The sequence below is a fragment of the Miscanthus floridulus genome, chromosome 14 (assembly GCF_019320115.1).
Source record: "Miscanthus floridulus cultivar M001 chromosome 14, ASM1932011v1, whole genome shotgun sequence".
NCBI lineage: Eukaryota > Viridiplantae > Streptophyta > Magnoliopsida > Poales > Poaceae > Miscanthus > Miscanthus floridulus.
The window spans coordinates 70,803,933-70,816,429 of NC_089593.1; the positions used below are offsets into that span (position 1 = coordinate 70,803,933).

Genomic DNA, 12,497 nt, shown 5'->3' on the forward strand with positions numbered 1-12,497 from the left:
CCTCGGAATCATTTAGTGGAAGGAGGAAAAGGAGTTGGAAAAGACTCTGGCTAGAGTGACCTTCGTGGTATCCTCTAGGGCTGACCTTCGCTGGGTCGCCCGCAGCCCCCTCAACGGAGAGTAGGACTCAAACGAGTCCGAACTTCGGTAAAACAAATATCGTGTCTTAATTCGCATTCCATTTGATATTTGTGTTGCTCTAGCTGTGCTGTAGGTTCTCTGTGTATATTGTCATCTCCATTAGGTGCCTGCAGTTTGGTTTGAAGATAGAAATCGAAAGGAGCAAGTTCGGGGCTGATCTGCAGAAATCGTGTATACCGGACACGTCCGGTATTCATACCGGACACGTCCGGTATTTCCTGCCTGCACTGAAAATATTTATTCTCTGCTCTAACTTGGTGTTGCAGGGTTGTAGCTTCTAGATATATTCTTTATACCTTGTTTACTTTGTGGCTAACTTGTGAGGGGTGGTAGTACTCTTAATTTGGAGTTTCCATTTTGGAAACTCCCCTTTCAAATTGTTTCCGCATTTAAAGGTGTTAATTTTCAGAAACGCCTATTCACCCCCCTCTAGGCGGCATCCTAGGTCCTTTCAATTGGTATCAGAGCTAGGTTCTCACCTAAAGCTTCACCGCCGTGAGAAAAGGATGTCGACGCCTATCGAGTTGGAGCCGGTGCTTCTCCAAAATGATGGTTCAAACTTTCTACCTTGGTCAATTAATGTACTCAATGCTTTTAGAGATATTAGTCCTCTTGTTGAGCATATTGTGGATGCAAGCATACCTCTTCTTATAGTTGATTGGAGCAACTACAAAAATTTGTCAAAAGAGGAAGAGATATGCGTGCAACTCAATGCTCAAGCTATTAATGTCATTTTGAGTACATTAAGTGTAGAGGCTCAAGATGAGGCAATATTCAATGGACAACCACCTCCGGAGAGTGCTCATCTCATTTGGACTAGACTTTTTGATTTATATGGAAAATCCAAATGTGATGATGCACTTGAGATCGAGTCAATGGAAAGTGTGTCCATTGTGTCTTCATACAGCGAAGAAGCCTCACAAGACCTCAAGAGTGCCGAGCCGGAGCAAGAAGCGCAAGCAGCGCATGACCTGCTGTCTGCCTGCATGTACCGGACGTGTCCGGTATGCCTGCCGGACGTGTCCGGTATTGCCGAGGCAGCAGACCAGCAAGCAGCTGTTTGCAACGATGCTCAAGCCCGGTGGCAACCAAGTGATGAGTCAATCTCAGTATCTCATGATACTCATCACTTATGTCTCATGGCCAAGAAAAGCAAGAAGAAGAATAACAAGAAAGATCAAGAAAAGGAGAAGGCTCAAGTGGATGATCAAGATAAGAGTGATATTGAAGTTGAAGACAACTACAACCTTGATCATCTCAACCATAAAGACAAGTTCATCATCATGAAGATAGTTGAAAAGAATGATGAGCTTGAAGAAGAGATTGAGAAGCAAGAGCAATCGCTTCAAAATCAAGAAAAGTTTCTCATCTCCAAATTGCAAGAGCTAAAGGCAATAAATGAGAGGTATGAAAAATTGTCAATTGAGCATGCTTTAGCTACTAACTCCTCTTCTAGTGTTTCACAACTAGAGAAGGAAAACTTCGAGCTCAAAGCAAGGCTAGATGAACTATCAAGCAAGTATAATGAGCTACAAGCAAATTATGTTCATCTAAAGTGCTCTCATGAGGAAGTAGTAGAATCAAGCATCATGCTTGAGGTGGCTCATGAGGTTGTGATTACATCGGTAAAATTCTCTCAACCTCTAACACATCCGCTCACTAGTACACCATCTCAATTAAATATTTCTTGTACTAATGAATGTGCTCCTCAAGCAAGCCAATCTTCGATTGAGCTAAATCTTATAGAAAACATAGAGCTCAAAGAAGAAGTGCAAAGATTAAAGAAAGATGTGATTCGGTTGAAGGGTAAGGAGAAAGCACAACCTTCTCAAGATAACCGTGATAACATGGTGAAGAAGCTTGAGAAGGGTTCAAACCTTGCTTCCTCCAAAGCCCAACAAAAGAATCACATCTCAAGCAAGGCCAACACAACCAAGAGCAAGAAACATGGAAAAAGGATGTGCTATGGTTGTGGATTGTATGGACATGAGTTGGCTATGTGTCCACACAAGAGTTGGGCCGACAAGGTCGAAGCCGCAAATCAAAAGGCTTCTACCAAGAAATGCCCAATGTACAAAGAGGCAAGAAAGAAAGCCCAAGTTGCAACAAGAAGATGCTATGGATGCAATGAGATGGGCCACAAGGTTGATAGATGTCCATACAAGCAAAACAAGCATAGAGCAAACAAAGGCCGCATATGCTATGCTTGTAAGAGAAAGGGGCATCTAAGCTATGAATGCCCAAATGGTAACTCACCTAAGCCAAACACATTTGTTTATCATGATATGCTTAGGAAGACCACAAATGGAGTTAGCATTAGTAAGGTGATGTGTTCACCACAAACTAGTGCTAAAGCCATTTGGGTACCTAAGCACTTGTTGACTAACTCAAAAGGACCCAACAAGAGTTGGGTACCAAAGTGTGCTTAGGTTAATGATGTAGGTACTTGGTGATGAGATGAAGCTTTCGGGGTGGTTGAGCAAGCAATTTGACTATATTCACTCAATCTATCAACCAATTCTTATCTTAATCCCTTATATGGTTGACCCGAAGATAATTCAATGAACATCTCATATATTTCATCCTCACCATTGGTAACAAGTACCTAAACCTTTTAGGATAGCCACCTTGTTCATTTCATGTTCTATAGTTCACAAATAGGTACATTTGTGAAATAATGAAAGTGGCTAATTAATTTCACTTGAGATTTATCATGTTTGCCATATGATGCTTTTATTAGCTCTCTAGTAGAGTAATTTATTTGTTGAGATGCAAGTATACAATAAATAAATATTACAGTTAAAACGAAGAATCACAAGCAGCAACTTAATTGGTTCTGTCTTTCACCTATCGGACGTGTCCGGTATTACTATCGGACGTGTCCGGTATGGCCAGGGACAGAAAGTCAGTGTTTCTATTCTGTGTATTCTGGACGTGTCCGGTATACTACCGGACATGTCCGGTATTGCATGGACCAGAACACTAATTGTGTTTCAACTGAGTATTCGATCCATACTTTTTTTATATATCCCTAACTTACTCAGAAGCTTGTGTTTTATCAAATCTAAGTGGATTGTGAGCATCTCTTAAACTCACTTTTAACTATGGCAATCTTATTTGGTTTATGGTCAAAATGAAAATTGGCTCTCAATTTCTTATTAGAATAAAAGTGCTTGTTGAAAGTCATTCAAAATACTTGAAGCACTTATTTAGGGGGAGCTAAATTTCCATGTTGCACCATTGTGGACTAACAAATTTATCTAGCATTCTTTGTAGTTCTTTGGATGAAAATATATCTAGCATGATTATTTGGCAATTAAGGTCAACATAAAGATCATCATGCTGCTTGTCTTCTTAGTGATATTCTTGTGGGCTCAAGGCAAAGGTATGTGTTTACATACATACATTGTAAGTGCATCTAAGGCCCTTTATATGTTAGAATGTGCATTTGTGTGACATAGGAGAGATGTTTTTCAAAACCCCTAACTAGCATGAGTAGCAAGTGTGAATTTGAAAAACTATTTGAATCTTGGTCTTTGTGACCTAGCCTTGCCATGTGATGATTATAGCTCTCCTTGATTGTTTGATTGGCTAATCACACATGACATGGCTCTCTTAAGTCCACAATCTACTTTGTCTCACTTTATCTCTCTCAAGCAAGCAAATTATTGATTATGCCATTTATTTTCAAAAGAGAAAATAAATTGATGGCATTTGATAAGAAAAGTGATAGTACTCGGTTTGGATCAAGATCATACACCTTTTTGGACTGAGCAACAACAGAGAAAGGGTTTGGAAGAGTGAGAACACATTTTGGAATTATTTGGGCCAGCCCGCGTATACTGGACGTGTCCGGTATGAGCGGGACTATAAAAACAGAGCGTACCCCTTCGGCCCAAACAGACTTGCCTCCTCCAAACCAACCAGCCGACGCCCTTCTTCTCCCCTAGGGCGACCAAGGATTTCACCAAGGAAAAAAGAGAGAGGGAGATTGCATTGGAGAAGGCTTGGATCAAGGATTGAAGGCCCGTGGATTTGGATCTAACATCGCTCTCTCTTCTCTCCTCTCAAGGTACCCTAATCACGGACCTCATCCGATCTACTTGGTCATTACATGATTTGGAAATTCCTTCGGTAAATATGCTGCATTGGTGATATAGAAGCAATGCCCAATGTTTGGAATTGATCCGTGGTGGTTTGAATCGAGGAACCCCGGTTAGGGTTGCTGGTCGCCCATACCGGACGTGTCCGGTATGCTACCGGACGTGTCCAGTATGGCCCAGCAGAGCAGACTCCCTGCTGATCTCTGACTCAATCCTATCTAGAATGGTTTGTTAGGCTTAGTTTCTTTTGTATCTACGTTTTGCAAACCTTGTGACAATGGTGTGTCGAGGTGATTGTAAAACCTTGGATGAAAGAATCTATGTCTAATTACAATTCAAGAATAAGCTATGGGCATGTATCTAAAATTCTTTAGAAATCTTTGGATATAGGACAGCTGCCATGAGTGGACGACAGGAGCCGAGGTCCAAGCACAGGCATGATCCAGCACTTGAGAAGTACAAGAAGGCGAGACAGGATATGCATCCTGGATTTCAGCCGACCAGCAGGAGGTCCACCAGGGCTGCCTCTAGTGCAGCAGCTCAGTATGCAGAGGGGTCCGGGAGCTCATCTTCTGACACAGACACTGATGAGTTCAGAGTGGAGTCCAGAGATGAAAGAAAGAGGAAGAGCACTGACAGAGGATCAGATGGTGACAGCTCAGATGAGGAGCAGGAGATTGAGGAGGAGGAGTCAGTTCCTCCAGTTCAGCACCAGCCTGGTCAGGGGATGCATTATGGTCTTCTTGAGACACATCTACCCAATGTGCCCTCCTATGTTCCCAGAGTTGACTACAGGGGAAAGGGTATGACCAGGAAGGCTAGAGATGAGCGAAGGGTTGATCCGAGGAGCTTACCTAAGGTTCAGTACGATCACCGCTTCCAGACAGCCTTTCACTTGGACTTCTACTCCAGTGTGATTCTTACCAGGAACCCAGTAATTGCCAGGTCTCAGTGGATTGACTGGCAATATATTAGAGAGTTGCAGAAGGCCTCAGTTGATCATGCTATTGCCATCTGCCAGAGCACAGGAGTTTATGAGATCATGGAGTTCCAGCATGACTGGAACACAGAGGTAGTAGCTCAGTTCTATGCTACTCTGTTCGTTGAGGAGGATGAGAGGCGGATGCACTGGATGCTTGAGGGCCAGTGGTACAGTATTGACTATGATGTATTTGCCGCCCACCTTGGCTTCTCTAAGGATGATCTCCAGAGGGACAGGATCCACACCGAGTAGGTGTTACCCCCTAAGCAGCTCGCATATATGTATCCTCCTGGTGGTGAGAGAGGAGCTGTGGGGAAGGTTCTAGGTCTTCACCCTACCTACAGGTACCTGGACAGGATGTTCAGGAAGACTATTGACTGCAAGGGTGGAGATAAGGGCACCATTGCTGATTACTCCAGGAACCTACTCCACAGGATGGCACCTGATGCTCGGCCCTTCAGTGTGTTTGACTTTATTTGGTCCGAGATCAGGAGTGTTGGAGAGAGGCCCCTCAAGGGCTGTGGTTTTGCTCCTTATATCATGCATATGATTGAGCAGGTGACAGGGCACACATTTGAGTATGATAAGATTCACAAGGCCCTGAAGATTATTGCAGATTTGCCTGAGACAGGGTTACCTCCAGCAGGACCAGGAGGAGCAACAGCAGCACCAGAGGCAGATGCACCTGGGAGTGGTGCACCAGCAGGAGCTTCACCTTCACCACGTGCACCTTCACGTTCTACTTCACGCCGTGGCAGTCCTCCTTCGCCTATCCACAGGCTTTTCAGCTCCATATTTGGGATGTGCCGTGACATCCAGACTAGGCAGCAGAAGGAGAGGGAGGCTAGGAGGAAGGACACTCGGACTTTGAAGCAAATTGCTTCTAATCTTGAGCTTGATCCTCCTAGGTCTCCTCTATCAGATGAGGCAGCTAGTGAGCCTGAGACTGAGGAGCAGCAGCAGGCTAGATATGATAGAGAGTATGTTGAGTTCATACAGCGACAGCAGCAGCAGCAGGCACCTGAGCACCCTGACACTCTACCACTTCAGGCTCGTGTGCCTACTCACTCTCAGCCACGTCCCAGCACTGCAGACGACTATGCTACAGATTGGTGGAGTGACCTGATAGGTGGTGGTGGCCTCTACGGGTCTGGTGGCTATGACCCGTCTGGTGCGGGTGGTTCTCGTCCAGCCGGTGTTGCACGCTCAGATGATGAGAATGCTGGTCGAGATGATGATGATGAGTGATCTCAGCTATCCGTGACAGCTTGTAGCCCCTTTGTCCTTAGTATGTCATTGTTGGACCTTTGTGGTGATAGATGACAAAGGGGGAGAGAGACTGATTAAAGCTTCAGGATAGTTTCAGTTGCTTATCTTTGTACCTGAAGATATGTACTGCAGGCTGTAGTTTGTTTTTGAGCTTCATTGATGTATCTTGGATTTGAGATAGATTGTATCATGTGAGAGATGAGACTTACTTATGCTTTATCTTTGTATCTCTTGAGACATGATCTTTATCTATATATATCAGTGGTTTCTGGACTTGAGAAAATTTGTAATGAGTGCTATATGTGAATTACATATGTCATATTTATTTTCATAAGGACTATGCATGCTAGAATGAAAATATTTGATGTGATGCTTTTATATTTATTCTTGTGTGATATATCTTGTCATATGCATCACGGTTTCACTTTATCACACACACATGCACCCCACGGATGCAATGATTTAGGGGGAGTCTCCTATATGTTTTAGTATGTGCAATTGACATTTGAGGTCATTTTGTGAATTCTAATCTTAAGCACATATTAAGGGGGAGCCTCTCATAAATCATTGAACCCAAAAGTTTAAATGTTTATATCATTTTGTAAGCTTTAATCAAGTTGTCATCAATCACCAAAAAGGGGGAGATTGAAAGTGCATCTAGCCCTTTAGTGGATTTTGGATGATTGAATGACAACATGATTAAAGGACTAACCCGTTTGCTAAGTGTGAACAGGTAATAGGTTATCTCACAGGTACTTAATGAAAGCCAAAATGATGTGTTGTTGTATAAATAATCTAGTTCAAGCACAAGACAACAATGCAAATGGAATTCATGCTAAGGCTTAATTATTGTGGGATTTCCATGTACTATGTGAAAGCAAGCTCATGATTATTAGTTAATGAGACATGAGGGATTGCATATGGATTGGTCTCATATTTGAAGCCTACTAGATTGAAATGAAAATGATAACAATACATGAATGGATGATTCAACACAAGATGTGACTTGATGGCTTGAGATGGTGAAGATAGCAAGGAAAGGCTTCGAGGTACTAAGCAAGGGTGAAGGGCAAGCGACGGCTTGGCGGCCGAAGAACCTAGCTAGGGTGAAGAAGAAAGTACTTGCATTTAGTTGAGGTACTAATCAAGCTAAGATGGTCATATTTATGTGAAGGATCAAATCTATAATGAAGTATTTGATGGAAGTGACTTGATACATTTGGGATTATTCAAACTTGATGAATGGAATCAAGTCACATGCTCAAGATGGCTATGCTCAAGTGAAAAGATCAACATCAACATGTTAGCATCCTTACTTGATGAAGATTGGAAGGGACGGCATCAATTCAAAAAGAACAACTCAAGTGGTACAAATTCATATTTCCGTTTATCTTGAGTTTAATAGGTATGCCGTACTATTAAGAGGGATGCATCATGTTGATAGATAATGTTTCATAAGTGCTCAAGCCAACCCATGTGAGTTTTGAGTATTTGAGCGACAAAAGTGCTAACTGATTTTTTGCTGGTCTGGCAATACCGGACGTGTCCGGTATTCATACCGGACGTGTCCGGTATTTGTCCAGCAGCTGTAAAACTGTTGTTCTCGGGTTGGTTCATCGGGAGTTCCGACGTAGGTCGGGAGTTCCGACGGTCAGGAGTCCCGGCATGGGTCGGGAGTTCCGACGTCTCGTACTTCAACTGACTTGGAGGGTTCACTGTGCTGGTCATACCGGACGTGTCCGGTATTCATACCGGACGTGTCCGGTATGGATGACCAGAGGCCAACGGCTAGTTTTCAAAAGTCGTGAGGGTCGGGAGTTCCGACATGCGTCGGGAGTTCCGACATCTCACTAACCTTAACTTAGTTACATGTTTTTCAAAAATGCTGAGGGTCGGGAGTTCCGACGTGAGTCGGGAGTTCCGACGGTCGGGAGTCCCGGCATTCATCGGGAGTTCCGACACCTCACATCTTCACTGTAACTTAGTTACCATTGGCGCAGTATGAGTCATACCGGACGTGTCCGGTATGCATACCGGACATGTCTGGTATTGCAACGGCTATAAAACGGCTAGATTTTCAAGGGGGCTATAAATACCCCCAAGCCTCCACCTTTGGAGGCTGCTGATTCTGTTGAGATAGACACACGTTTTTGAGCCTTGCCAACTCTCCTAAACCCTCTCTTAGTGAGTGTGTGATCCAAATTGCAAAATCAATTTGTGGGTTGAGAAAGAATTTGAAAAAGAGAGCAAGCCACCACTTGAGCACTTGTGCATATTGTCAATCTCGTGATTCGCATTTATTACTCTTGGACTCTTCGGTCCTAGATGGCTAGGCGTCGCCGGAGAGCAACCGAGAGATTGTGGTTGCTTCGAAAAGTTTGTAACGGTCGATTCCGCCGCCTCGGAATCATTTAGTGGAAGGAGGAAAAGGAGTTGGAAAAGACTCCGGCTAGAGTGACCTTCATGGTATCCTCTAGGGCTGACCTTCGCTGGGTCGCCCGCAGCCCCCTCAACGGAGAGTAGGACTCAAACGAGTCCGAACTTCGGTAAAACAAATATCGTGTCTTAATTCGCATTCCATTTGATATTTGTGTTGCTCTAGCTGTGCTGCAGGTTCTCTGTGTATATTGTCATCTCCATTAGGTGTCTGCAGTTTGGTTTGAAGATAGAAATCGAAAGGAGCAAGTTCGGGGCTGATCTGCAGAAATCGTGTATACCAGACACGTCCGGTATTCATACCGGACACGTCCGATATTTCCTGCCTGCACTGAAAATATTTATTCTCTGCTCTAACTTGGTGTTGCAGGGTTGTAGCTTCTAGATATATTCTTTATACCTTATTTACTTTGTGGCTAACTTATGAGGGGTGGTAGTACTCTTAATTTGGAGTTTCCATTTTGGAAACTCCCCTGTCAAATTATTTCCGCATTTAAAGGTGTTAATTTTCAGAAAAGCCTATTCACCCCCCTCTAGGCGGCATCCTAGGTCCTTTCAATATGAACCACCCTTCTTCTTCTTGAAGGTCATCTTGTCCTTATTCTCTTTCTTTTCCTTCTTGTCCTTCTTCTTGTTCTTCTTGTTGTCACCATCATTGTCGCTATTGTATGGACATTGAGCAACAAGATGATCTTTGCTTCCACATTTGAAGCACCTTCTTGACTCTTCCTTGTTCTTGGATGAAGATTTCTTTCTTCTAGCATGGTACCCTTTCTTCATCATGAACTTGCTAAATTTCTTGACAAAGAGAGCCATCTTCTCATCATCATCATCATCCCATGAACCATCATCTTCACTTGATGTTTCTTGCTTTGCCTTGCCCTTGGATGATATGGCCTTGAATGCCACACTCTTCTTATTCTCATCTTTCTTCTCCTTCTTTTCTTCCTTCTCATCATCATCTCTATATGTATCATCGGTCATTATATCTCCCAACACTTGGTTTGGTGTCATGGTGTCCAAACCGCTCATCACTAGAATACTGACCAATGCGCTAAATCTTGAAGGCAAACATCTCAAGAACTTGTGGGAGAAGTCTTTGTCCTTCACCTCTTCTCCAAGTGCTTTGAGATCATTGACAAGCACTTGAAGCCTATGGAACATCTCCGGCACACTCTCATCCTCCTTCATCTTGAAGCTTGCAAACTTCTCTTTGAGAATATATGTCTTTGCACCCTTCACGGCTTGAGTGCCTTCAAATGATTCCTCCAATTTCTTCCATGCCTCATGAGCTCTCTCAATATTCTTGATTTGCTCAAATGTTCTTTCATCCAAAGCACCATGGATAGCACTAAGAGCAATGTCATTATTTTGGAGTAGTATTTCTTCGACGGCGGTGGGAGCCTCTTCATCTTCAATCTCAATCTTTGTCTCTACCACCTTCTAAACATTCCTATTGATTGACTTGATATAAGTTGTCATCTTAGCCTTCCATTAGGGATAGTTGGAGCCATCAAATTGGGGTGGCTTCTTTATGTTGTTGATTTGAGCTATTTTTACACCGAAGGTTGTTAAGCCTCAAATCACGGTGACCTTGGCTCTGATACCACTTAAAAGGTCCTAATGACTAGAGGAGGGGTGAATAGCCTATTAAAAATTTCTACAACAACACTCAACAAACCGGTTAGATAATTATGAGGCGAAACAAGTGTTGCGCTAGCCTACTAAAATAGCAAGCCACCTACCATAATTCTAGTTTATATAGTTTCTATTCACACAATAGATATGACACTACATTAAGTTAGTGTGCTCTAAAAAAACTAACTAAAGAGGCAAGGCATACAAAATCTCACCTTGTTGTTGAAGAGGCAGCCATGATGCCAAATCTTCTGCGCAGCCCTTCCGAAGCAGGCAGCAATAACACCACATATCTGTTCAAGGCTAACCAAGAACTGAAAATCAAAACGACAACAAAAGAAACAAAGTCAGCTCAAATTGTCGAAGACCGATATTCATCGACATGTTCGCTGGTTGGTTTCTGGGCTGGTTTGGGCTGGCCGGTGCTGGTTTGTTGTGAGAGGAAAACACTGTTGGCTGGTTGAATAAGCCTGGCTGAAACCAACAAGCGAACATGGTGCATAATTGAAAGTAAATTGACAGGAAGCAGCATGTCCACCTTGTATCCCTGTCAAGCAGGCAAACCATATAGTATTTAATTTCGTTAGGAGTAACAATATTACAAAGAAAGAACTCTAAGGACGCCAAGAAGAAAAGGAATGATGCATACCCGATCTGGGCGATGCCGCCGAAGATATCCAAGCAGGGCACTGACGAGCCATAGCGTCATATGGTCCATTTAAAACTGACAATTTATAAACAGAGTAGGTGCTAAAATCAACAAAATTGGGGCATATGTTCTTGACAGATCATAGTATTTCCTATAATTTATATAGATTTTTGGACTACACCTGGATCACTCAAAAACTGGAGAGGAAACTTTAAAAAGGTGAAGACGTATGTACCATACTGGCCTCAGCATCCTCGGGCAGCAGTCTTTTTCCGCATGGGCAAAACCTGGAAGATAAAAAAATTTGCAAACGGATCATTAGAGCAATGGAAGACAGGGCCTGAAGCAAAGTGGATGAAGCAACAACGAATCTGTCCAGAAGAGGAAAAAATATGAGACCTGCAAGTGATTTTACCTGCAAGCTAGTAGCCTATCCAGAAGCTGCGATTTGCCATATTGCTCTTAAAGATTATCAACGTCCGGCAAAAACAGAATGCATTGCATCGATTTACCGCACAAAGATAGTTCTAAGGACCAAAAACCAATCTGGCCCAAATTGGTGTGATGAAAATATATGAAGCAAAATGAAGTTCAATAGTGACCGTAGCTTTGCCAGATTGTTCAGAAGGGGTGTCCCAGTAAAAGGAGCTTGTTATCCATTGGTATGCGCTTCATCTCCCTTAATAGTCTACACTTAGAATTTTTCAACCGATGCCCCTTTAGAAATCATAGAACTGACATGTAAATACAAAACGGGGAAAAAGCCATAAAAGAGCAATAAATCTATAACATTGGTTTTTTCTGTCACCTCATCCACAACGATGTACGTCCACATACAGTGAGCAAGAAACCTTGCACCTACCATGGCAATCTCATATGAAGTCACTACTATAGGAAAATCAGGACCAGCAATTTTAGGAATGAATTTTTTTTCCTATGTCAGCCCGGGGCACTTTATCTCCATGATAAACGTTTGAGTAATAGCTTGAAACAACCAAAGAAAACAAAGATATGTGTCATGCCTTCTAACTACATGAACAGACGAAATCATCAAATAAACGGGGGGGACGGGATGCACCTCAGCTGTGGGATGCCGCTCGCATGAGAGCAGGCTGCGCTGCCCGCCGGCCCCTCCTGTCCACGCGAGGCGATGTGCCCAGGAGGTCGGGGATTGGGGCAGGATGCATCGCCGCCGGGGGTTCCATCCGTACGGTGTGGGACGCGCCGCCATCGAGGGGTGGGATGGGATGGCCCATGGCGGCGAGGAGGCGCCACTGCC

The 12,497-nt window shown here is 43.4% G+C and overlaps 1 long non-coding RNA gene across 3 annotated transcripts; it reads right to left on the reverse strand.

The window, feature by feature from the left end:
• Window positions 1-10,783: 10,783 nt before the first annotated feature.
• LOC136505738 (uncharacterized) lies at window positions 10,784-12,197 on the reverse strand. Of its 3 annotated transcripts, XR_010771292.1 has the most exons (5): window positions 12,027-12,197; window positions 11,634-11,935; window positions 11,400-11,505; window positions 11,219-11,319; window positions 10,784-10,883 (listed from the first exon to the last, which is right to left on the reverse strand). It is a non-coding gene; the product is annotated as an uncharacterized lncRNA (long non-coding RNA). The 3 variants fall into 3 exon arrangements; XR_010771291.1 differs by having other exon boundaries at window positions 11,219-11,293; window positions 11,634-12,197; XR_010771290.1 differs by having other exon boundaries at window positions 11,634-12,197.
• Window positions 12,198-12,497: the final 300 nt, after the last annotated feature.